Source organism: Cervus canadensis, chromosome 15, assembly GCF_019320065.1.
Source record: "Cervus canadensis isolate Bull #8, Minnesota chromosome 15, ASM1932006v1, whole genome shotgun sequence".
NCBI classification, from domain to species: domain Eukaryota; kingdom Metazoa; phylum Chordata; class Mammalia; order Artiodactyla; family Cervidae; genus Cervus; species Cervus canadensis.
Window position 1 is genome coordinate 65,460,846 of NC_057400.1, and position 25,073 is coordinate 65,485,918.

At 35.7% G+C, this 25,073-nt stretch overlaps 1 protein-coding gene across 3 annotated transcripts in view; it reads right to left on the bottom strand.

Annotated features, from left to right (window-relative positions):
- Positions 1-25,073, bottom strand: part of CALCRL (calcitonin receptor like receptor) — a 127,375-nt gene that overhangs the window by 97,080 nt on the left and 5,222 nt on the right. For 2 of the 3 annotated variants that reach the window (XM_043487563.1, XM_043487564.1), the window contains exon 2: positions 6,266-6,333. The exons of the other annotated variant lie outside the window; for it this stretch is intronic. The gene's annotated coding sequence lies outside the window, so the exon portion shown is untranslated. The remainder of the gene's footprint in view (positions 1-6,265; positions 6,334-25,073) is intronic. 3 annotated transcript variants of the gene reach the window in all.

The following is a 25,073-nucleotide window of genomic DNA, read 5'->3' on the forward strand; positions in this document are numbered from 1 at the left end:
TAATAAATTCATTACAAAATTTGATACATAATTTTTAAACACAAAGTAAAATTTTATTATAAATATATCAAATGAGATGAAGAAAGTAGAGAGGCCATGTGTACTTTTGAAAAAGGTTTGGCAAACATCAGTGTATCCATTGTTTCTGTACTCATTTTTATGGCCTCAGAGATTGTTATGTCCTGCAGAAATGCTTTGTATAATATTAATAGTGAGACTCAGAAGGGTGAAATAGTATGTGTGTGTATAAAGAAGTAAAAGGAAAACTATGAAAGAAAAAGTGAAAAGGATGACTGGCTGGCAACATACACCTTAGGAATTTTGGATCTGGAAATCGATTTCTGTACAACAAGGATTTTCTGCCTACTCCTACTAACCCAGTTTGTAGATCATTGATCTAAAGTGTAAGACATATGAAACAAAAAAATTCAATCTTACCAAAAATAAAAATGCATTGCATTTGAAAACTATTAGGCTGAGCACTGTAGTCAGAAGAATGAATAAAACAAATTATAATTTAATGTAAAGCAAATGTGAAAAGGAATAAGCAGGTAAATGTATGAAAGCTTATAGTATCTACACTACATAAAGGGCTTCCCAGCTGGGACTAGTGGTAAAGAACCCAGCTGCCAATTCAGGAGACTTTAGAGATGTGGGTTCAATTCCTGGGTCAGGAAATTTCTCTGGAGGAGGACATGGCAACCCACTCCATTATTCTTGCCTGGAGAATCCCATGGACAGAGGAGCTTGGTGGGCTACAGTCCATGGGGTCACAAAGTGTCAAACACGGTTGAAGCGACGAAGCATGCCTGCACACTACGTATAACACGTACTGTGCTGGGCTTAGTCGCTCAGTGGTTTCAGACTCTGTGACTCTAGGTTGCCATGACCTCCTCCAGGGGATATTCCTCATCCAAGGACAGAACTTGCTTCTTCTCCTGTGTCTCCACATTGCAGGCAGATTCTTTGTCCACTGAGCCGTTGGGTGTCTGCATATAACTTGGTTCCCATTAAAGTTCAATGACAACTTACTTTTACCTATCAAATATTAAATAATTGTCATTATGAATAGATTGTTATCATAACTCATTACATAATTACCATTAACACTGATACCAGAATTTACTTACTGAAGGAACTATTTTTTGTATGTAAAATACATCAAAAATAACACATGATAGAGCAGATACATAACAACAAATGTTTGCAGTTGCTTAAATATAAAAAGAAAAATCTCCTCTCCATGAATCAGTGTTAGAAAGGGTATTATTTTCACTCCTATAAAGAAAGCAGGAAAATGAGTGATAAAGAGGAAGAGAGGCTCCAGAAAGATGAAGAGAGGCTGGGAATAGATAAGATATTGGAAAAACCAAGTGATCTTTATAAATGATGATGTCTACCACTTGATCTGAAGTTGTTTACATTGCTAATATGTGAATCTCTCCTGAATATTTCATATGAAAATATTCAATGCAGTCTACTACATGCAAAACAATTTAGGTGTCTGAAATTTTTTATAGAGATCAAAGAACTATTTCAGGGATCACGACAAAAGAGAACAACTTTATGCACAAAAATAGAGTCTGATTAAAAGTAAGGTAACAAGGAGATTTCAGAGAAGTGCATTTTCAAAGAATACTACCATTTATAGGATGCGTTATAATATGGAAATCTCTTACAGATTAGAATACTTGTAGATTTTTTGCCACTGAAAATGAGACCTCCAAGTCACTGGATCAAGAACAATACTGAATTATTGAAGTGGTGCATTATACTCAGGTTCATGCTTTATTTTGCATGTGAGATATGTAAGCTAACATAAATGACAAGTATATATAGCAAATGTTTCTCATTAGTTGTGCTAAACTCATTTTGTTGAATCCATTTTTATTTATTTTATTGGAAACACAGCTAATTACACAGAAATATAAGAATTGGTATTTTTTTTGATATTCCAACTATTAGAAAATTGCATCTTTTAACTCTTTAAAAAAATTATATTTAAAATATATGCTATATATTTTTATACCTACTCTTTGTAACAGGTCATTAATTACATCTTCTAGAACAATGATGTTCCCTAGTTTACCTGTTTTTAACTCTGAGCAATAAGACAGTGTGCTATTCATTTTTCAAGGGATGGTAAGACAATTATGCGTGAAGTTGATCTATAAGAGTAAGTTAATCACTAAATATATAATTTTGGGGGAACATTCTAATACAATTTGTAATACACTTAACTGTTTACAGGCACTATAAGATGTACTACAGAGAGGTTTAAAATAGCTCTTTACAAATGCTTCTTTAATGTAGCTCAGGGACAAGAAAGATGGACATAACAAATTAAAGGACAAAAGTAGAATGTAAAATGAACCCTTTGGAGATGATGATTAAGCCAGGAGCCAACGTGACCAAGAAGAGTTAGAATTAAGGAGACTCTTAGAGTTTATTTTTATTTTGAGCAACTCTCTTTCTTTTTTTTTTCTTTTTCTCAGATTTAATCTCCTATCTTACATATAGGGAGACCAAACTCCAATCTATTTATGTGACATGCAAAGTCAAAAGCTTAGCTGGGAGAGATATGCTACACAATGGACCAGCCCTCAGTGGCCAGCCTCTGGAATTACACACCAGTGGCCACTTTGCTCCTTGTGTACCTTACCATCTTACCAGAGGAGATGCAGTAACCAAATCACTGACAACTTGGGGACTTATACGCTAGGTCTTGGATTAGAGAAAACTAATGTGCTTATAAGATTTCTCTTTAAAAAACCACCAGATCATAAATACAAAATTAAATCCAGGGTCCTGAAAGTGTCTTATTTGAGTTAAAGTCCTACAATGTGTTTCATTAGTTTAGTGGAATACCAATACCTTTTTTTTTTTTGTAAATTTACCTTAATTTAATTCTCACTGTCTAATAAACTTGACTCTCTTGATTCTCTGACCTATTCATAATATTTGCTGAGAAAACTTTCACATTGTTCTGTGTAAAAGTACACTCTGATTGTTAAAAACCAGGCATTCCTCCTGCCTGAAGAGCCATTTTAAAGAAGGCATATAATTATTTCATGGACATAAAATGATTTCTATTAAAGAAACATTTTTATTAATGTATATAAAACTAAAATGTATAAAGATGCTTAATTTTTCCCCAAATGATGTATAAATGTAATGCAATCAAGGTAATGAAAAATTTAAAATGTCAGTTAAGCAAATAACAATGATAAGACAAATAGACCCTAGAATCCAAACCAGTTTGTTAATATCACTTAGCAAATAGAACAATTTAGTTATGTTTTAAATCAGTAATAGAATGGATGCATTATTTGATAAAAAGCATTGCTACAACTGTCCATCAGTTTTGGGAAAAAATTTGTATGTGAAATTCAGTTTCAATTGGTTTAAGATTTAAATGTGAAAATGGATCTATTAAATTATTATAAATTTAAAAGTTAATATTTTTAGTACCATTCAGTCAAAGAGAATTTCCAGTAAGAATATAAAATTTTAGTGATTAATAGAAATGGATCCTTCTGATGCCAAAATTCAGTCTAGCTGGAGACATTCTCCTTGTTTTTTCCTCTTTCTTACCTTTTACCTATTTGTCAAGTTTCAGAGTCTACTGAATGATTATGTAAATAAAGAAATGCAACAATATTTGGAGTTAGAGAAATTGAGCTATTACAAATCACATTATTTATTACAAAGAACTTCAAATGATATTTTATTTCCAGCTCCTGTCTTTAATTCAGAGTGATTACAGTTAGAGGACCCAGAATTTCAGAGCTGAAATGGACCTGGATGTCTCACAGTATAACCTGCTCATTTTATAGATTTAGAAGTTGGGAGTTCAGGAATGTTTGGTGATTTGCCTCATATCCCACAGCAGAGGCAGATGAGCTAAGACTAGGAGTTCTCTTTCTTAAGTCTCATTTCTGGGATTCTTGTATTAGGTTAAACTTAAACTGCATGAACTGTGGTGTTGGAGAAGACTCTTGAGAGTCCCTTGGACTGCAAGGAGATCCAACCAGTCCATCCTGAAGGAGATCAGTCCTGGGTGTTCATTGGAAGGACTGATGCTGAGGCTTAAACTCCAAGACTTTGGCCACCTTATGCGAAGAGTTGACTCATTGGAAGAGACCCTGATGCTGGGAGGGATTGGGGGCAGGAGGAGAAGGGGACGACAGAGGATGAGATGGCTGGATGGCATCACCGACTCGATGGGCATGAGTTTGAGTAAACTCCGGGAGTTTATGATGGACAGGGAGGCCTGGAGTGCTGCGATTCATGGGGTCCCAAAGAGTCGGACATGACTCAGAGACTGAACTGAACTGAACTGAAACTGCATGTGAGTCAAAATAATATGATAGCAAACTGGTTCTCAGCTACATTTTTTAATCTTTCCAGAGATCGTTTTTTCAACCTCTTTCTTGCTAGAATTGAAATACATATCCACCTTAAACCCTCCATGCTAGAAATAAAATTTTAAAAATTACCATCAGGGCTACTGGTGTCTCACAAAAAATCTCACCAATACACTGCAAGTCAGAGATCAATTTAATGAAGAAAACGCAGTTTAAATTCAGACCTTTCACTTTCAAGCCATTTCCAAATTATTTCCTTCAAACTAGCCAATATATGTTAGAATTCATAAGTTGGAAAGACAGAAAAGAATAAGTAATCCTCTTAACTTCCATATGAGGATGACTGGTACTCACAGATAGTGGAAATTAAAGGCAGTTTTTGCCCAGTAAGTGAATCTTCTTTCATTTTATGCTCTTTCTTACATGTCTTCAATAAGCAAAATTGGGGCTTTAAAAAATTGATCTGGCACCACTTCACATAAAAAAGTTCAGGAAGAAAAATTCAACTGTCAGTTATAAGTAGGCATTTCAAGCATTCACACCATGCTCTAAGGAACAGTGAGTCATATGAGATTCAATGTGCAAAGGAAGTTGACACATAAAAGGATAGAACAACAATGATGAGTTCCCAAAGACATGCTGTAGGACAAAGAATAATTATAGAGGGTCTATTTTTGGTCCAACAAAATGACTTGGGAATTTAAAGTTAGAATAAGGAATTAATTTACTCAGCTTTGAATTTAAGATAAAATAATTCACTAGCCTTTATTTTTCATTAATGCTATTATAGTTTATTGGGATGATGCATTACTGAATTGTTAAATACTTAGCAGTCTAAAAATAAGTGAGGACAGGAAAGCTACTTTAATTTTGTCAGGAAGGAGGATGTGAGGTATAATAATAATCACATAATTAATATTTTATCTGATATGGAACTACAGTACTAAATATAAATAAGAAGAGATATCTGTCTTCAACAGTAATCTTTTTGGAAGCACCAATGCCCCTGAAACTTGAAATTAATGCCTACGATTGAAGTTGAAACTGCTTTGCCAGGGAGTTCTAAAAATAGTAGCTAGAGAAACTTAAATCTTTAATTCAGCTAACCACCATTTTCCTGTTCCCTTATTTATAAATTATATCCTTTTACATTCCAATTATGGGAAAGGTTTATAACCATTTGTAAGAATATAACAATGACTGTGAATCAGAAAACAAAGAACTTTACAGAGGAAAGGAATTTAGTTCAAGAGAGCAACCTAGCCCTATTACTTTATACATGAAACATAATTTGTTATACATATATGCTGCTGCTGCTGCTAAGTCGCTTCAGTCGTGTCTGACTCTGTGCGACCCCATGGACTGCAGCCCAGCAGGCTCCTCCGTCCATGGGATTTTCCAGGCAAGAGTACTGGAGTGGGTTGCCATTGCCGTCTCCTATTATATATATATATATATATTTTTTTTTTTAATAGTTAAAACAAGATTAACCATAGACATTATATATTTGTGTGTGTGTGTTTGTGTGATGTTTGTGGCTAATACTACCAAATGAAGGATATTAATAAATCTTATAAGAGCCATTTGTATTAACATTCCTAGTCCTCTGGCCAAGGGAACAAAAACATGTGGGATAAGTTCATACCCAAAGGTCCCAAGGAAATGACTTTGTAAGTCTGACAGATGTCCATAAGTCCATCTTTATCAGTAGTTTGCTAGATTGCCTTTCAACATTTTCCTGTATTCAGAAGTTATTTGGAGTTACATTATGTATCATTCTGTGAAATCTTTCTTATGATTGTTAACATACTCATATTGTCCTCAACTGCATTATAAATCTAACATGTTACTTTCATTAAGTCATGAATGTCCTTTTGTAATATATTCATATGAAATACCTGAAGGTGGGGCCATCCATAGTTTTGACTGGTGGTAGCAGAAATGGTTGGTGTATCATCATAGGACCCTAGATGACAAGAGAACATTCTTGTGAATTCAGTAATAATATTAGGGGATAGTGGGATTTTACATAACAAAGTTATAAACTAGTGTGCTTTCTTAAAATTACAAGCATCTATTTTAAATGTTTCATTTTAATGGGAAGTTGGAAGGTATTGTTTCAGGTAATTTAGGTTGCCACCATTTTAACCTGAAAGGTGATCACGAACTTTGTTCTTGGACCTCGTTTGTTAAGAATGAGGATTTTAAAGCACATGTAGATGGAGGATGGTGCCCCGTTGTTCAAGATCTTAGCACTAGGAAGAAATGGACGTCCTCAAACGTTCAGGAGAAAAGTTGTTCCTGGAAGAAAGGATGGCTTGGTCAATGATTCTGAAATGGAATGACATGACTGGTTCAAAGCATAGAAAGAAAGCCAACATGGTCAAACTGAAGTGAATGAGGGGGAAAGAGTGACACAGATCTTGTCAGAGGAAGCTAGAGGTTAGACCACATCAGTAATGAGATTTAGCACTCCTTAAATACAGGATATCACTAACAAGTGAGATTCATCCACTGCTAAACTAAGAGTTAACATATATAAATGTAGTTTACATGTCTCTTTTCAGACTCAAAATAATGTTTAAGGCAAGATATACCTTGATTTTCATTTACACAGTACTATTTGAACTTCTTTAAAGTACTTCTTTAAGTACTTTAAAGTATTATTTGGGCTTCCCTTGTAGCTCAGTCAGTAAAAAATCTGCCTGCAGTGCAGGGGACCTGGGTTTGATCCCTGGGTCGGGAAGATGCCCTGGAGAAGGAAATGGCAACCCACTGCAGTATCCTTGCCTGGAAAATCCCATGAACAGAAAAGACTGGTGGGCTACAGTCCACGGGGTCGCAAAGAGTTGGTCATGACTGGGCAACTAACACTTACTTACTTGTTTGAACTTATAGTATTTTAAGATGTCAAATTTGCATTTGCAAATTTTTATCTACAATAATTTATATTGAGAGGCTTTTTTTAAAAAATAAACTTGTTCTTATGGATCATCAATTTGCTGCTACTTCCAACAATAATTTCTGAATTATTATAAAAGATTTTCATGAAGTCACTAGGGATCCTTGCATGAAAACCCAAAAGTATAAGAAGCTTATGTTAAAAGCAATCTCTGTAATAAAATTTTATTTTATATAAATAAAAAAAATTGAACTGGGTTTGTAAACTTTTATACCCTCACATATTTTAATAATTTATAATAGATTATAAATGGTCTAGCATATGTTGTCATTAGGATAGTGATCATATTAAAGAGATGTGTATTTTTACATAAACAGACACTCTGCATATAGTTAGAATCTGGATTTTCTGCTGGCTATTTTGGAAAAAATAACAAAAAGTCTTGTCAGTCTCAGACTTTCCATTCATATGGAATTCACAAGGTTTAGAGTTGAAGTTTATTTTGAATACTTTCCCAACTTGCTAAAAAATGCCACTAGAAATAGATATGACCATTGAGTGTTTTGTTTTGTTTTTCCCTGCATGGTTCTAGACATTTCATTTTTAATCCCAACTGAAAATGCTGTGAAAGAATATTTCCATCCTTTTGGTGATAAGCTTTAGTAGAAAACAAAAATGTCAACAATTACTTCTGACTACCAGTGAATACATTGATGAGATCATTTTTGTTAGTAAACATATTGCATATATTATGCATATATATATGCATTATATAAAATATAATGTATATGTCAACATGGTATTCCACTTTCCTCTGAAAATATCAGTATCTGCAGTACCAAAAAATACAAAGAAAATATAAAGCCTTAATTAAAATGATTAAGATACCTAGAGAAAATTGAAAAGAAAGTTAATCTTGTACAAGCAGCACCACTGACTGAAGTGTTTAGACAATGAAATCAAAATCAGCTAAACCTTAGAAACACAGTAAATAAATGTATTACTTAAGAATGTTGGATAGACCTTCCTGATGTACTGTTGCCATGGTGAAGCACAACAATGAAGTTAAAAGAACAAATACACAAACCTAAGTGTATTTATTAAGAGGAAGTCAGAAACTTGAAGAAATGTATTAGTTAAATTCAGCCAATGGATACACAGGCAGTCAAGTGGTTTCCAAAATGAGGAATTACAGGAAGACTCAAACTGCAATGCCTTCTAGGATAACTTTATGTTTAGGTAATTTTACAGCAGTAGAAAGAAAGACATGACCTCTTTCAGAGACTTGTAAGCACCATGAATGATTTAAAACAGTTGAAAGATTATTTTTAAAAAAACCCACATAATACATGTCATGATATATTTGTTATAATTCATAGAATGCATAACACCAATAGTGAATCATACAGTATTTTTTTAATTATTTATTTCTGTTGCTCTGCTTTCTGCCATACATCAACATGAATCACTGGTAGGTATACAAATGTCCCTTCCTTTTCTCATCTCCCTCCCACCTCCTACCCCATCCCACCTCTCCAGGCTGCCACAGAGCATAGGATTTTGAGTGGGTATGCTCTGTCAATATAGGTTAATTGATTCTAACAAACGTACAACTTTCATGGGGGATATGAGTAATAGAGGAGAGGGTAGGAAGAGGGTTATGTGGAAAATCTTTTACCTTCTACTCAGCTTTTATAGGAATCTAAAACAACTCTGAAAAATAAAGTCTTTCTTTAAAAAGCACACATACATCTGAATGGAATTATTCTCTTTCCTCCTATTTTTAAAGAAGATATGTATTTGATGGGATTTTTGAATGAAAAGAAATGGAAATTTGGGGGTATGATTCTAGGCATTATCAATTTATGTTCTTGGTCATGATGAGAAATGCCACTCATCCATACCCAGCTTTAAAGCAATAAAACAACTTGTCCTTTCCCTGGACCCCCCTAACCAAAAATAGTCCTTTCCTCAAAAACATATAAGCAAAAAGTGGTTTTACCATAATTCTACATTCAGTCACTGCTACCCAATTAGAAACAAATGTTTTGGAGGAAAATTTTAATTTGTTTTACATGCAAATTTGCTGTGATTCATAATTAAGACAATGCAAATTAAAACCACAATGAGATACTATGTTACACCCACTAAGCTGGCATAAATTAAAAAGTTTGACGTTAACACAAAGTACTGGAAAGGATATGATGCAATGGGAACCTCACACACGGTGGGAGAATAAATTTGTATAAGAATCGCTAGGATCCTTAAATCCCACTCATAAATGTATTCCCTAAAGAAACTCAGACATATGTACCAAGGAAATATATTTAAAAATGTTCATTGCTTCATTATTTGTAATAGCAAAATTGTAGAAGCAATCCAAATGTTCTCAGCAGAAAAAAAGATAAATTCATACTAAGGAACACTGCAGCAGTGAAAAGAACCACAATTACACACATTAATACAGATGCATCTCCAGAACATAATGCTGAATGAGAAGCAAGTCTCCAAAGTCTATATTCAGAAGGATTCCACTCTCATAAAAGTAAAACTAAAAACATAGAACTAAATAATACATTGCTTAGAAATACAGATGATTATGGTCAAGCCATAAAGTAAAGCAAGGGAATGACTAGTACAAGTTTAGGCTAATGGCTTACTTCTGGGCACACACATGTGACTTAATTAGTGACAAATATGGTGAACAAGATGGGTTCTGGGTATATAGGAATTTATTTATTTAAACAGTGCATTTGAATAATCTTTTATATGCATGGAAATTTTAAAATATAAAAAGGTTTTAAAGGACAACGTGCAGAGTATGATTCCTTACTATGGAATCAAGAACTTGTTATAGATCTGTGGATCAAAATATATAAAAATGCAATGTATTTCAGATAGGTCTTGGATGTAGGGTAGGAGATGGAGATGACCTACACAGCACTGATCAATTTTAAAGTTTACTTCCTTTCATCAGAATATTGTTAAGATCAGACCCCTTTTAAAATGTAATAGATAAATCATAATATATGCACAGTTTAAACACTTTGTAAATTTTAGAAATGTGATTTAGGTGTGTGAATTCTCTTTTACTTTAGGTTAGTTTCTTATCTATATGAAGGGAATTTTGAAAGACCAATGATGAACAACCTGTGAATCTGTGTATATGTTTGTATTTGTGTGTGTGTATACTTCCCCTTGAGGTCAGTGAAAAAAGAAAGGATGGATAAAGTTGTACTTTGGATTATTACCAAGTTTCTAAGACTTTTAAGTTATAATGATTCAGACATGGAAAACGTGCACCTCAAATCACAAAACTAATAATTCTCTAAGCAAGAATGAGAAGGGAAAGCAATATGTATCTTGTTATATATGTGTAGTCCAGTGTGAATTTATACTTATTTTTTCATTACTTAATCACTTGATTTAAACACATGCCTTGTTCACTCTAATTTTGTTATTATAAATTTGCACTCAATCATATTATCACCTCTTATTCTCACAAAATCCAACGTAAAGAGAAAACAGTTTTCAGAGCATGTAGGACTCATTTCAGCATCATCTTCCTCTGTATCTTGAGCCACCTCAGATTGATTTGGTATATTTGGAATAAGCCAAGAGATGTGCAGTTAACCAAACCAGGTCTGCTGCTTTAAACGTGGTAGGATTAAGGGAGCCCAATTTCTGGGCTGCCTTTTGAGAAACTATCCTAGACAGACTAAGATGTTCCAGTGGGTCAGACTCTATGAACCCTTCACTTTTAAAAGTAGAATCTTGAACAATTAGGCCCAACTTTTAGAACATGATTACAATTAGGAGGTGGCATTTGCTTCTCACAACTTCTTCATAAATACTTGTCACCTCTTATCAGAGGAATATCCTTTAGGCTTAACATTCAACCCCATTCTTCAAACAAAAGGGCAGTTAAATTTTCCTATCCAACATGGTATACCAAACAGCTAGAAGGATTTTCATATTAACTTTTTGTCCACGGTCATGTGTCCAGAGTATCTCCACCTCTTAATTGATGCAGTTCAGTGCTGGATTTTTATTTCCTAAACTTTCTGGCAAATAATATGTCTTATCAAAGCAATTTATCTTCTTTTAGAGCTTCTCCTTTTATCTTCTCTCTTTCCCTCTCTTTATTCTGCTTACTCCCCTTCTCTTTTTCTGCTTTCTTTTACTGACAAATCACACCCCTCACTCTGGCTTTATATCACTTTTTTGACTCAGTAAGCAATGATTACTAAATTAATTACATTTTTACAGATATGTATATTTGGTCTCTAGATGAGATTTTTTCGGAATCTTTTCTGTTCTCCTGAGCAATTCTTCACTCTCTAATCTTGTTCCTTTCATTTATGGTTTCATCAACTTCTGGTTGAATCTCAAAAGCTTTCACCTTGCCATTTGCCCAGATGCTGTGATCAGATCTGACCTGGTTTTACTTGAAGGAAGAAAAGTTTAAGGTTTGTGTACTTTTTAAATTATATGTTTAAATATATACAATTAAAAAATATGATCCATGTAAACAAGGAGAGCACATCCACTCCTTTAGAAACAAGTGAGGTGAGGACCTAGTAAGAGGAATTAAAATATAAATAATTAAAGAATTGCTAATAACATTTGCTTGTGGGCAACATCATGGGTTACCAAACTGATTTACAGTCATATTCCATGCTGTAGGCTAGCAAGCTCTGCCTCTAGAAAAGAGACATTTAACAGAGTCAAGGAGATCCAGCGTATGTAAGAGCTGAAGAACTGCTAAAACTGATAAGGAATTTTTGGCCTGTACCCATAAATTCAATATGCAATAAAGAGTCAATTATAACAATTGGGGAAATTATTTTAAGTTGACAGCAATTTTTTTAGACTTAATTTAGTATTAGACAACTATTCAGACTTCAAAACAGCTTTTTCATTCTACAAGCAGCACTCTATTAGAAAAGGTTCTCAGGAATACAAGGTACCTCTGCTGAATCTAGATGAGAGTAAACAAATATTTTGGCATTGCCTTTTGCTGAACAGGACTGCTGGGAGTACCCATTTTTCATTGTAGGGCATGATTCTAGCTTGAGAAAGTGTAGTGTCTCTGCTCACTGTGAGAAATCAGTTATTTTTCCACTCCAATTTTATGTGCCAAGTACCTGGACTGAAAATTCTATTATTACTCTATTATTATGTAAAGTTTAACTGCCCTTTCTACCATTTCATCAAGCCCTTCTAGATTAGTAATTGCCACATTTTGGTCTTTTAAAAGCTATTTTTGGTTTCAGCTTTTATTATTATTATTGCTTATTCTAAGCTACTTGGGAAAAAGAAAATGTGTTGTAGAATATTGGATTATCACATTATATATGGGGCTTCGCTGGTGGCTCAAACAGTAAAGAATCTGCCTGTCATGCAGGAGACCACATGATATGTAAACATATCATATATACATAAACATAAATACATGTATATAAACATATCAGAATGAATGTAGAATAATTATAAAACAAAATACAATTTTTGTTAGGGCATTATTATTATTATGTTTTATAATAGTAACTTTATTATAAGTTGGTGTTTGCATGCTCAGTTGTAACTACCTCTTGTGCAACCCTATGGACTGTAGCCCACCAGGTTCCTCAGTTCATAGGACTTCCCAGGCAAGAAAATAGGAGTGAGTTGCCATTTCCTTCTCCAGAGGATCCTCCTGCCCCAGAGATGGAACTAAGGCCTCCTGCATCATAGACAGATTCCTTACCACCTGAACCACCAGGGAAGTCACAGCCTTGACACATTCATATAAAATGTGTATATATACACATACATATTTTTTTCTGAATACTATGGACATAAACCCTTGGAGAATCTAAATAGAAAAGAATTGTTAAAATTTATGACTTGTGTCAATTAAGAAGACATATTTTGTGAAAATTTATCATGAGCTTTCAAACAAATCATGATTTTATTTAGTGACAATTATATATTTTAATTTATAAAATAGTCCTTTGGCTTTAAGTTTAGAAAACTTGCAGAACTATACAACGATGAAAGGGCATTGACACTTGGCACTCTTTTTTAGAATTATCTTTAAATATTTATAAATCAATACTTAAAAGCTTGAAAAATTACAGATATAGAAATATGTAACTCATCAATTATTACAGAGATGTATAATTTTTTGACAATCAAACAGGATTTGTATCCTATCCTACATGCTTTTTTATAAGATTAATTTACTTTCTTTCAATTTCACCACTAAGTGTTTTTTTTCTCCTTCTATAGACATTTTAGTGCTATTGTCCAAAAAGGCAACTAGTCATGGAGGAAGACTTTTGTTGGGAGGCAACAGTGGGCAAGTCTGCCAGTTTCAACAAGAAATTCTGCCAATTTCAGTCATTGTTTGGCCATTTAGGGAAATGCTTCAACATTCTGTGTTAAAACACTGAGCAGCCTTCTCATTTACCCCAGTTTGGAAGGTCACGCCTTGGAATTCAGTGAAACCTGAACACTAAATACATTACTGAAAGCATCTTTATTTATAATGACAGTAAGGGGTAAATATTAGGTTGACCTAGGAATAATAAGACAGTAATTAGTTTCTGAATATTTTCTCTTTGGCAATATGTAGTGACTAACATCAGAATTTCAGCTCTGATATCTATTGTGCACTGCATACAAAATCACAGAGTCACTATCAAGTTTTCTGTGGAGACTGGTAGAAAGAAACATTCATTCATTTAGTCATTTATTAAACAGTTTTTAAGCACCTACTAATGTAGACACTTATCTAGGTGCTATGTATCAGTGGGGAAAAAAAAAATAGAAGTACTTGTAGAGCTTAGGGGTTAGTGTCATGGACAGAACATAAATAATAACAGAAATTGTGTAAATTATAACAGATGGCTTGTTGCCAGGTGATTGATTTTATAGTAAAAAAGCAAGGACATGCTAAAATAGGCAAAGATGAACAATAGGGTTGTAGTGGTATGCAGTGTTGTAGTGTCAGTGACTCACTCCGGTCCAACTCTTTGGGACCCCATGGATTGTAGCCCACCAGGCTCCAGTGTCCATGGGATTCGTCAGGCAAAAATACTGGAGTGAGTTGCCATGCCCTCCTCCAGGGGATCTTCCAGACCCAGGGATTGAACAGACCCAGTCTCCTGTATTGCAGGCAGATTCTTTACCATCTGAGCCACTGGGGAAGGGGTGTAGGTATAGCTGTAGGTTTATTTCAAATAGTGATTAGCTTAAGCCCCAAAGAACAGCTTTTATCTGAGCAAAGACTTAGGCATATGGATATCTGAGGGAAAAGTATTCTGTGCTCCATAAAAGAAACTCAGATAAAATTTAATCATATCTTAAATAATGTGTTGACCTTCCTTTAAACTTACACTAGTTGGTATCAGAAGTACTAGCAAAGAAATCAACTTGTTTGGAGGTAAGTGAAGTGAAGTGAAGTTGCTCAGTCGTGTCCGATTCTTTGCAACCCCATGGACTGTAGCCTACCAGGATCCTCCGTCCATGGGATTTTCCAGGCAAGAATACTGGAGTGGGTTGCCATTTTCTTCTCCATGTTTGGAGGTAAAGGACTCAATAAAAGAAAGAAGAACTACTAAAATACAGACTCTAGGAACGATAGGCCCACAAATAAGAACAATTAGTGTTTTGTTTTGTTTTGTTTTCATCTTCAGGTGCTACAATGATGCATATGTGATGAAGAATAGAGAAAAGGAGACATAATAAACATTAATAGAAAGTTACTCAATTAATTCATTCAAATAACTTTTATTACAATGTTATATCAATAAAGTAATATGATACACAATGATCTTTGCTTTATTTATTGGCCACACTATGTGGCTTGCAGGATCTTGGTTCCCCAACCGGTGATTGAATCTGCGCTCCCTGCTTTGGAAGTACAGTGTCTTAACCACTGGACTGCCAGGGAAGTCCCTGGTCTATGTTTTTTATCACAAATGTTAATTTTAAAGAGTTATTCAAATTGGAATTGATATACTGTGATAGTTCTCCAGATAGAAAAGCTTACATATTGTGTTTACAGACTATTTTCCTCACACGATAATAAAATTATGCAACTATGTGTGGAAGAAAAAAGGACCAGGGTGTAGGACAAATGATTTAATGGTTTTGAGTAATTAGGAGCAGGGTGTTGTCTGTGTAAAAATCTAACTTTGTTTTTAAGAGCACATGCTATTTCAAGACCTACATCATAGTTACTCTTAGTGAAACCCTCTGAGGACACCCTGAGCTGGGATCTCCTGCTTCTAAGTTTGGATCCCATAAACTAGATTTATTTATCTTATTCTGGCATCTAGCATCAGAAACTACATGCAACATTGAAAGGTTTGAACATGTAGTCTTTTATGGTCTGGATGGTACTATAACTAAGAAAATTGAGATTTTGTAGCCTTAAATACATAACCTCTTATGGTACTGAACTGGTGACAGTTGAGAATTTCATGAACTGTGAGCTTTCAGGGTTAATCTGAAAATTTACAAAATTAGTGAATTTTTGAAGGATGTTCGACTCACACAAAAACTCTAATATAAGCTCTTTGATTTTGATATATTTACTTTGAAAGAAGTAGGATGGAATCTGCTTCATTAAATATGGAAAAATATTAATTTGATTATCAAAAGACTTAGTAAGAATTCTAAATTTTGGACTGATAACATGGAACACAGTATGGGAAATCCTTTTGGAAACTGTATAATTAAGGAAGCTAATTCATGTGAAGAATTCAATTAATTAAAATATTAAACAATATTTAGGAAAATTATTTTATGGATTTCACCCCTTACAGTTTGCTCTAGACCTTAAACCTTGTTTATATCTCATTTGAAAAACTTCCTATTCAAATTAATGAGCCCAAACATTCTTCAAAGCTTTATTCTTAATGATATCACTTTCTTTACCCACATTCTTTCTAGCCTAAAAAAATGAACAATTTCTGCTACACAACCATGACAGTTTGGGTGGATTTAGATGCAAGGAAATCTTTCCGTTAAAATTTAAAATGCCAAAATTACGTCAGAGCAGTTGAAAAGAAAATGTTTCAGAATATCGAAGCACACACAATTGTGAGCCTAGTAAAATCCATTAGATTATCCCTTATTTCAGGGTTTTTTTCTTTTAATCTATAATCCAAGGTTTCTTAAATATAATAAATATATGCAGAGTCAGAATTATATAAGTCTGGCTCATAAGTATATGAGTCAGAAAATATCTGACTCATCAGTTTTTATCATTTTAGAAAACATCCTAGTTAAGGCAGCAGTCCTGATCTTGGGACAAGATGAAAAATGGAGTGACAGCCAGCAGTATAGATTAAGAGTTAATAGGTTATTTAGTCAGTGCTGTCTTGCATTGGGCTGAGGTGGAGCTGATGTTGTCCAGACCCTGGGTCTTGTCTTGCTCACCTTTAACCTCTAACATAGGGCCTGGCATATCATGGATGATTGCAAAACTGAGGATCATCCTGTTTAAGCCTAGCACCCTTAATAGCAATAATGGCACAGTCACTGAGCTAAACCATAGTTATACTCTGACCAGATTAAATTCTGGTGTGAGCAGAAATTTCCCCAAATAAAATATATTGCAGTGAGAACATATTTTAACTTGATAAGAGGAAGAGCAATCTGGGAAGGTCCTATGGGTATGTTCCTTTTTCTTAAAATGTGGAAACTTTATATCATGTCATATCTCTTTAATGTCCCCCATTTATAATAAAAATATATTCATATTATAATAATATGTATTATAATTTTCTTTAAATATATCCTCAACATATGTTTAAACCACATCAGACTGCCCCTATCATCCCTCTAGAGAAAGTCCTGAGTAACTAGAGAATGTGTACCATGCTCATGGTTGGATGGCATTAAGATGTCAGTTCTCGTCAATTTAACTAGCAAATTCACTACAGTTCCACTTATCACTCCAGAAGGAATTTTTGAAGACTTTCCAAATATAAAAATCTAAATCATTTTGGAGAAAAAAGAGCAAATATAGATGAATCCCCCTAAATAGTTATTATGGTTATTTTATCTGTTAACTTGGCTAGGCTATGGTGCCCACTTGTTTGATCAATCAGACAACTAATCACAGCTAATCTAGATGTTGCTGTGAAGGTATTTTGTAGGTGTGATTAACATCTACCATCAGCCAACTTTAAGTAAAGCAGATGACCCTTGATAATGTATGTGATAAAGCTTTCCAATCATTTGAAGGCTTTAGGAGTAAATATTGAGGTTTACTAAAGAAGAAAAAAATTTCTTCAAGAATTTTTCCATGCTTCTCTTGACCACCTGAGACCAGAAACTAGCTGTTGAGTATTTGGTTTAGAGAAGGGTGAGGATTAGGCAGGTTCAGGTGTATGTATAGAAACAGGGTGAAAGGAAAAGGGAGAGAAGACAGAAAATTACCAATTGCAGATTCTACTATTGTGTAGTTTTTCCTTGAGCAGTTTTTCATGCAGTATTGTGCTCTAGTTGATGAAAATAATCTTATAGGTCATTTGTTTCTGATTTTTTTAAGTTTGTAGGTACTTATAAATGTATCTGAGGTATATGAAAAATATATACATATGATTTGCTTCATTCTAGAAGAAAAATTGTCATTTCAATTAATTAGCAAGTTTCATAAATGAGATCCAAAACTCTAACTGGATCCATCAAAAAGGGAAGTCCCTTGAAACTCATGCAATTATATGCAAAATGTGAGCCTCTATGACATTTATCTTATGAATATAGATTAGTTGGTTTTGTACAGGAAAAAGAGTTTGTAGCTTTCATTATATTCTCAATGTGGGTCATATATCATATAATATTCAAAAACAGAATAAATTATTTTAAACTAAAACCTAAATGAATGTTAACAATCTTATTGTACAGGTATTCTTTCATCATATTTCTGAAATATAATACATAAGATAGTGTAAATGGGTACCATTAGACAGTCATAAAAAGGCCCTTCTATAAAGACATTTTTTAAAAAATAAAATAACCACCAGAAACTTGGAGTCCTAAAATGACATTTGAACATTCTAAATGTTCTTTAAATTTTGAATTTCTACAGCTTCTATAAATAGTCAAAACTAAAAATTTCTGGACAGACATCTAAATTTATATCTAATGTACCATATTTCACAAAGCCCACATAAGTAACATGATTAAATTTATTTGTATTATCTCAAGTTAGAAGAAATTGAGTTTGGATCTGGTGGATCATTATTGTTATTCAACTTTGCACAACATTTGTAATAAGAGATCTAATAAAATATAATACACAAAAGTGCAACAAAATAGTTAGGATTCAGAATCACAGTAGACATATGTAAAAATCAGAGCTTTGTCAATGATGACCATTTGATTTTGGGAACACTGTTTACTTCATTGGACTTCATATGTAAAAGAAAGAAAGAAAACAATAATTTCTATATAATATGCATTTAAAATTATTAGCATGAAGATACCTTTTAAGTGCTCAAACTTTGTAGAAATGATTAGCAATGTCAGTTTTATTAGGTTCTGGCATATATTATATGATGATTACAAAAGTGTGATCAGTCTAAAAAAATTACAAATCACTCTTGTTCACTCTTCCTGTCCTATGAAGGGGCTGTATTCTAATTTTCTGTATGTTGATTTAAATAAGCTTTTGCAGAGACACAAGTTATGTCCTCAGTTATTTCCTCTTGTTCATGAAAAATTTATGATGAGCACTAAAATATGTTGAATACCTACTAAGTGCCAATGGCTGTGCCAAACATTTTTAATGCATTGTTTCTTGGATTCCTAACAAACCCTTATAAAGCAGTATGATTATCACTTCCATTTGACAGAAAAGGGAACTAAGTAGTGGTGAAGTTTGGGTTCAAACGTGAGTAACCAAAAACCAAAGTCCATTAAGCTTCACATCTGTAATGTGGCTCATATTTTAACTGATATTATAGCTTTTTAATTTTTTTTGCAGCTGATAAAGGTGGCAAATAAAAAAATACTTAAAAATTAAACTCATGGAGTAACCTGGAAAGCTAAGGTTATTTACTCCATCACTGTTCTGAAAGAATTTCAATGCACATTACACTTAATGTGGGTCGACAGTGGCCTGCTATAGGGTCAGGGGTACTGAGTATGGCAGTGCTTGCATGGGATCTTTTGAAGAAGGTCCTCATTATCTCCATTACCTTCACCATAGTTAGGCCAGAGGACAAACAACAGGGAGGGAACACAGCCCTGCCCATCAACAAAAGATAGGATTAAAGATTTATGGAGCATGGCCCCGCCCATCAGAAAGACCCAGTTTCCCCCTCAGTCAGTCTCTCCCATAAGGAAGCTTCCATAAATCTCTTATCCTTATCCATCAGAGGGCAGACAATATGAAAAACACAATCACAGAAAACTAACCAAACTTATCACATGGATCTTAGCTTTGTCTAACTCAAAGAAACTGTGAACTATGGCATGTAGGGGTGCCCAAGATGGACAGGTCATGATGGAGAGTTCTAACAAAATGTGGTCCACTGGAGAAGGGAATGCAAACCACCTTAGTATTCTTGCCTTGAGAACGCCGTGAACAGCATGAAAAGGCAAAAAGATAGGAAACTGAGAGATGAACTGACCAGATCCATAGGTGCCCAATATGCTATGGGAGATCAGTGGAGAAATAACTCCAGAAAGAATGAAGGGATGGAACCAAAGCAAAAACAACATCCAATTGTGGATGTGACTGGTGATAGAAGCAAGGTCCGATGCTGTAAAGAGCAATATTGCATAGGAACCTGGAATGTTAGGTCCATGAATCAAGGCAAATTGGAAGTGGTCAAACAGGAGATGGCAAGAGTGAATGTTGACATTCTAGGAATCAGTAAACTAAAGTGGACAGGAATGGGTGAATTTAACTCAGATGGCCATTATATCTATGGCTGTGGGCAGGAATCCCTTAGAAGAAATGGAGTAGCCATCATGGTAAACAAAAGAGTCCGGAATACAGTACTTGAATGCAATCTCAAAGATGACAGAATGATCTCTGTTCATTTCCAAGGCAAACCATTCAATATCACGGTAATCCAAGCCTATGCCCCAACTAGTAATGCTGAAGAAGCTGAAGTTGAATGGTTCTATGAAGACCTACAAGACCTTCTAGAACTAACACCCAAAAAGATGTCCTTTTCATTATAGGGGACTGGAATGCAAAAGTAGGAAGTCAAGAAACACCTGGAGTAACAGGCAAATTTGGCCTTGGACTACAGAATGAAGGAGGGCAAATGCCAACAGAGTTTTGCCAAGAAAAGGCACTGGTCATAGCAAACACCCTCTTCACACAACACAAGAGAAGACTCTACACATGGACATCACCAAATGGTCAACACCAAAATCAGATTGATTATATTCTTTGCAGCCAAAGATGGAGAAGCTCTATACAGTCAGCAAAAACAAGACCAGGAGCTGACTGTGGCTCAGATCATGAACTCCTTATTGCCAAATTCAGACTTAAACTGAAGAAAGTGGGGAAAACCACTAGACCATTCAGGTATGACCTAAATCAAATCCCTTATGACTATACAGTGGAAGTCAGAAATAGATTTAAGGGACTAGATCTGATAGACAGAGTGCCTGATGAACTATGAACAGAGGTTCATGACATTGTACAGGAGACAGGGATCAAGACCATCCCCATGGAAAAGAAATGCAAAAGAGCAAAATGGCTGTCTGAAGAGGCCTTACAAATAGCTGTGAAAAGAGAAGTGAAAAGCAAAGGAGAAAAGGAAAAATATTTCCATTTGAATGCAGAGTTCCAAAGAATAGCAAGGAGAGATAAGAAAGCCTTCCTTAGCGATCAATGCAAAGAAATAGAGTAAAATAACAGAGATCAATGCAAAGAAATAGAGTAAAATAACAGAATGGGAAAGACTAGAGATCTCTTCAAGAAAATTAAAGATACCAAGGGAACAATTCATGCAAAGATGGGTTCGATAAAGGACAGAAATGGTATGGACCTAACAGAAGCAGAAGATATTAAGAAGTGGCAAGAATACACAGAAGAACTGTACAAAGAGATCTTCATGACCCAGATAACAATGATGGTGTGATCACTCACCTAGAGCCAGACATCCTGGAATGTGAAGTCAAGTGGGCCTTAAAAAGCACTATTACAAACAAAGCTAGTGGAGGTGATGGAATTCCAGTTGAGCTATTTCAAATCCTGAAAGATGATGCTGTGAAAGTGCTGCACTCAATATGCCAGCAAATTTGGAAAACTCAGTAGTGGCCACAGAACTGGAAAAGGTCAGTTTTCATTCTGATCCCAAAGTAAGGCAATGCCAAAGAATGCTCAAACTACCGCACAATTGCATTCCTCTCACCAGCTAGTAAAGTAATGCTCAAAATTCTCCAAGCCAGGCTTCAGCAATACGTGAACCATGAAGTTCTAAATGTTCAAGCTGGTTTTAGAAAAGGCAGAGGAACCAGAGATCAAATTGCCAACATCTGCTGGATCATTGAAAAAGCAAGAGAGTTCCAGAAAAACATCTATTTTTTCTTTATTGACTATGCCAAAGCCTTTGACTGTGTGGAACACAATAAACTGTGGAAAATTCTGAAAAAGATCAGAATACCAGACCACCTGACCTGCCTCTTGAGAAACCTGTATGCAGGTCAGGAAGCAACAGTTAGAACTGGACCTGGAACAACAGACTGGTTCCAAATAGGATAAGGAGTACATCAAAGCTGTATATTGTCACCTTGCTTATTTAACTTATATGCAGAGTGCATCATGAGAAACGCTGGGCTGGAGAAAGCACAAGCTGGAATCAAGATTTCCAGGAGAAATACCAACAACCTCATATATGCAGATGACACCACCCTTAAGTCAGAAAGTCTAGAAGAACTAAAGAGCCTCTTGATGAAAGTGAAAGAGGAGAGTGAAAAAGTTGGCTTAAAGTTCAACATTCAGAAAACTAAGATCATGGCATCCAGTCCCATCACCTCATGGCAAATAGATGGGGAAACAGTGGCTGACTTTATTTTGGGGGGCTCCAAAATCACTGCAGATGATGATTGCAGCCATGAAATTAAAAGATGCTTACTCCTTGGAAGGAAAGTTATGACTAATCTAGACAACATATTAAAAAGCAGAGACGTTATTTTGTCAACAAAGGTCTGTGTAGTCAAGGTTATGTTTTTTCCAGTAGTCATGCATGGATGTGAGAGTTGGACTATAAAGAAAGCTGAGCCCAGAAGAATTGAACTGTGGTGCTGGAGAAGACTCCTGAGAGTCCCTTGGACTGCAAGGAGATCCAAAGAGTCCATCCTAAAGGAAATCAGTCCTGGGTGTTCATTGGAAGGACTGATGTTGAAGCTGAAACTCCAACATTTTGGCCACCTGATGCGATAGCTGACTCATTTGAAAAGACCCTAATGTTGGGAAAGATTGAAGGCAGGAGGAGAAGGGGAGGACAGATGATGAGATGGCTATCTGGCATCACCTACTCAATGGACATGGGTTTGGGTGAACTTCGGGTTGGTGATGGACAGGGAGGCCTGGTATGCTGTGTTTCATGGTGTGCAGAGTCGGACACGACAGAGGGACTGAACTGAACTGACTGGATCATCGAGAAAGCAAGACATCTCCAGAAAAGCATCTACTTCTGCTTTATCGACTATGCCAAATCCTTTGACTGTGTGGAACACAACAAACTGTAGGAAAGTCTTCAAGAGATGGGGAATACCAGACCACCTTACCTGCCTCCTGAGAAACCTGGATACAGGTGAAGAAGCAACAGTTAGAACTGGATATGGAACAATAGACTGATTCCACAATGGGAAAGGAGTATGTCAAGGCTGTATATTGTCACCCTGTTTATTTAACTTATAAGCAGAGTACATCATGAGAATAAATCAGAAGCTGGAATTAAGATTGCTGGAGAATTATCAATAATCTCACATGTGTGGATGACACCAACCTCATTGCACTAAGTAAAGAGGAAATAAAGAGCTTCTTGATGAAAGTGAAAGAGGAGAGTTTAAAAGATGGCTTAAAACTCAAAATTAAAAAAAAAAAAACAAAAAACTGAGATCATGGCATCTGGTCCCATCACTTCATGGCAAATAGATGGGGATACAATGGAAACAGTGAGAGACATTCTTTCCTTGAGCTCCAAAATCACTGCAGATGGTGACTACAGCATGAAACTGAAACATGCTTGCTATTTGGAAGAAAAGCTATGAACAACCTAGACAGCAAAAAGCAGAGATAGTCCTTTGCCAACAAATGTCCATCTAGTCAAAGCTATGGTTTTTCCAGCAGTCAGGTATGGATATGAGATTTGGACTATAAAGAAAGCTGAGCACCAAAGAATTGAGGCTTTTGAACAGTGGTGTTGGAGAAGACTGTTGAGAGTCCCTTAGCCTGTAAGGAGATCAAACCAGTCCATCCTAAAGGAACTCAGTCCTGAATACTCATTGGAAGGACTGATGCTGAAGCTGAAACTCCAATATTTTGACCACCTGATGAAAAGAACCGACTCATTGGAAAAGACCCTGATGCTGGGAAAGATTGAAGGTGGGAGGAGAAGGGGACGACAGAGGATGAGATGGTTGGATGGCATCACCGACTCAATGGACATGAGTTTGAGTAAGCTCCAGGAGTTGGTGATGGACAGGGAGGCCTGGTGTGCTGCAGTCCATGGGGCTGGAAAGAGTCAGACACGACTGAGCGACTGAGCTAACTAACTAACTGCTCTTAAGCTAAGATTCTAGGAACAGCATCCCTTTGCACTAGGGATGACGCGGTGAAGAGAAGTGAAGTGAAGTGAAATGAAGCCGCTCAGTCGTGTCTGACTCTTTGCGACCCCATGGACTGTAGCCTACCAGGCTCTGTTCATGGGTTTTTCCAGGCAAGGGTACTGGAGTGGGTTGCCATTTCCTTCTCCAGGGTACTAGCCACCAATTGGAGAGGGAAGCAGAGTTGTTCAGAGCATGAGTCAAGATTCAAGGCCTTGTTTTGCCACTTGATAACTATATGACTTTGGGCATATTACTTAGGAGCTCTGTGCTTTAGAAGTTTCTTATGTGCAAACAAGGATGATATTTGCTAGGGCTTTGAGGGAAGTTTACGGGAGTTTATACATTAGTAATGAATAATGTCCATGGCACATAGCAAACCCTCAAAGAAATTAACTAAGTCAGTAGCAGCAAGCCACCCTTTAAAACAGGGTTCTCTGGTATGGGTGCAGTGTGGACAGGTTCACCTTCTGTTGACCTTGGGAAGGAATGCTGTAGCAGGGAAGGCAGATCCTCCTGTTAGAGGCTGCAGCAGAGGAGGCAGACTCTCCTGTTTGAGGCCAAAATAAAAAATGTTTTTGTCCCTCAGGCGTATTAAGATAGATCCATCCAATAATGAAGGCTTTCTCTGATGGCACAGCAGTAAAGAATCTTCCTGCTAATGCAGAAGACTCCATTTGGATCCCTGGGTTGCAAAGATTCCCTGGAGGAGGGCATGGCTACCCATTCCAGTATTCTAGACTAGGAAATTCATGGACAGAGGAGCCTGGTGGGCAACAGTCCATGAGTCCCAAGAGCTGGACACTATTAGCAACCAAACAACAACAAAATCCAATAATGCATCCTTCATTCAATAATACATCCTCATCTTATAATGTCAAGGATCAGAAAGCAAAGCAAACTGACAATAAATATATGTATTTACTCAAGTAAGCCTGACAATTCCAAGATATTTTAGTTAACTGGGACTTTAATAAAATTGTGTTTAACACATTTAAAATGTAGCA